A 2,557-nucleotide genomic window follows, 5' to 3' on the forward strand; every position below is an offset into this window, starting at 1 on the left:
TCTGAGTCCAGCTATATCCTTTGAATCAGGAGGTAGACCTCTGTCAAGAGCTACACCCATATCTGTGTGTCTCTGTATCCAGCTAAGCCTAGGAGCTATTGGCATCTCATTACCAGTCACTTCCACTAGGCAGACCAGAACCTTGATGGGATCTCTGAAATCAGAGGACATGGAAGAGGATTGCTGCTTTCCCTTTAGTTCTTCTCTGTGTTAAATATGAACTTACTTCAAAGAGGTAGTGGCTAAATGTAGTTAAAGATAAATTTATTTTGGTGAAAAATATTTCAAAATCTCTGTTTCTCATAACACACATTTCCATGAACTTTTTGAACCCCCTGCATATGCATGGATTTTGAATCTTTTGCATCAAAATATAATTTTAATTCCATTTTCTCTAGCTTTTCAAAATGTCCTTTTAGAATTACTTTCTGTTTTTAAGAATGCCAGAGTTTTAAGCTGAAATACGCTGTCTTAAATCTCTCCATAGTTTAGGAAGCATGTTGACATAGTTTCTGGCTTGTTTATCACAGTAATGCTGAGGTACAGATGGGATTACATGAGAATTCTATGCTGTTGATATGGATGGGATCATGATGATCTATCTTTCCATACGTTTGTGTGTGCCCAGTAATAGAAAAATAGTTCAGATGCCATGGGGAGATTTGTGCAGGATTTCTGCAGAGAAAAGTTATCTTGAATTTTAAAAGGGACATTAACTTCATCAGAGTTGTTTTGCTCAAGGACAAAAGTGAGTGTATACCAGTGTCCGAGTGAGAAAACGACACTCTTCCCTGGCTGTTTATGGTGACTCGTAGCCGCAAGCATTCCTCATGGTATAAGCACTCTTTGTGGAGTTCAGATCATGTGATCTTTGAGCTTCAAAGCATTACCATGTACATGTACTTCTGATAATTTTGAATGTCAGGTTTTGTCCCGGCCTTGCAAGGTTTTTTTTTTTTTTCCTGTAAAGGCCAGTGCTTAGGAAACAAGGCCATGGGAGGCTGCTCAGCCAGTGACTAAATATTGCAGGATGCCAATGGAAACCTCAACCAACAAGGCGTCCACTGATGGGAGGTAGCTTTGGGCTCTTGACATTTGCTGGAAGTCAGACTCCAGAAGGAATTCCTCCCACTCTTCTTTTTTTCCCACCCTTTCCACATGTACAAATGTTTGTGATCTACAGAAAGTGCTTAGCACAGTGCCTGGGTCATAGTAAGTACACAAGTGCCATGTGCTAAGTCCGTCTCTGGTTTATTAGAGGCTTTGGCATACTTTTTTTTTTTTAAGATTTATTTATTTATTTGAAAGTCAGAGTTACACAGAGAGAGGAGAGGCAGAGAGAGAGAGAGAGAGAGAGAGAGAGAGAGAGAGAGGTCTTCCATCCACTGGTTCATCCGCTGTGCTGTCCAAAGCCAGGAGCCAGGAGCTTCCTTTGGGTCTCCCGCCAGGGTGCAGGGGCCCAAGGATTTGGGTCATCTTCTACTGCTTTCCCAGGCCATAGCAGAGAGTTGGATGGGAAGTGGAGCATACGGGACTGGAACCAATGCCTATATGTGATGCCAGTAGTGCTGGCAGCGGCTTTACCCACTACGCTACAGCGCCAGGCCCTTTGGCATACTTTTAAAAGAGAAGCACAGTATGTGTGGGACAGTAAATACTACCGAATCGGTCAGAATAAGCCTTGGCTGTAACCTAAGGCCTTGAAGGAATTTAGACAGGAGCGAAGGGACTCAGGTTGTGGCCTGCTGAGAACACCAGGGAAAGAATGCTGCATTCTTCCCTCTCCAGCCTGTTTGGGTTTGGGTCAGCATAGTTTTCTGTGGAATCTCCTTTCGAGACAAGCAGAGTCCATTCACCCTGTACCTGTGCTGTCAGGTATTTCTGCCCTTTGAGTTCTAAGACCAAGTTGGGAGGGTGGGGGCAAGCAGCCAATGACAGGCCAGTGTTGTGGCATAGTGGGTTTAACTATATGAGAGTGCTGGATTGAGTCCCGGCTGCTCTGCTTCTGCTGCAGCACCCTGTTAATGCACCTGGGAAAGCAGCAGCAGGTGGTCCAAGTGCTTGGGCCCCTGCCACCCACATGGGAGACTCAGATAGAGTTCCAAGTTCCTGGTTTGGCCTGGTCCAGGATGTTGTGGTTATATGGGGAGTGAACCAGATATTGGAAGATCTTTGTCTCTCTATAAGTCTGCCTTTCAAATAAATAAATAAACCTTAAAAAAAGCATATTAAGTGCTCGCTTCGGCAGCACATATACTAAAATTGGAACGATACAGAGAAGATTAGCATGGCCCCTGCGCAAGGATGACACGCAAATTCGTGAAGCGTTCCATATTTTTAAAATGAGAAATGCAGGGAAAAAAAAAAAAAAAGCATATTAAAAAAAGGGAAAAGTTGCAGATTTAGTAGCAGGACAAGGACTGTTTCAAAACCTACCTTTATTTTATATTTTTATATTAAAATTGTTATATATAATTTTTAAAAAGGTTTCTTTATTTATTTGAAAGGCAGAGTCACAAAGAGGCAGAGGCAGAGGCAGAGGCAGAGGCAGAGAGAG

The 2,557-nt window shown here is 42.9% G+C and overlaps 1 non-coding gene across 1 annotated transcript; it reads left to right on the forward strand.

Annotated features, from left to right (window-relative positions):
• The first annotated feature begins 2,232 nt into the window (after nucleotides 1-2,232).
• LOC149124844 (U6 spliceosomal RNA) lies at nucleotides 2,233-2,339 on the forward strand. Its single transcript, XR_016212619.1, has one exon. It is a non-coding gene; the product is annotated as a U6 spliceosomal RNA (small nuclear RNA).
• Nucleotides 2,340-2,557: the final 218 nt, after the last annotated feature.

The sequence above is a fragment of the Oryctolagus cuniculus genome, chromosome 8 (genome assembly GCF_051225735.1).
Source record: "Oryctolagus cuniculus isolate XC-2025 breed Fujian yellow rabbit chromosome 8, ASM5122573v1, whole genome shotgun sequence".
Taxonomy (NCBI): domain Eukaryota; kingdom Metazoa; phylum Chordata; class Mammalia; order Lagomorpha; family Leporidae; genus Oryctolagus; species Oryctolagus cuniculus.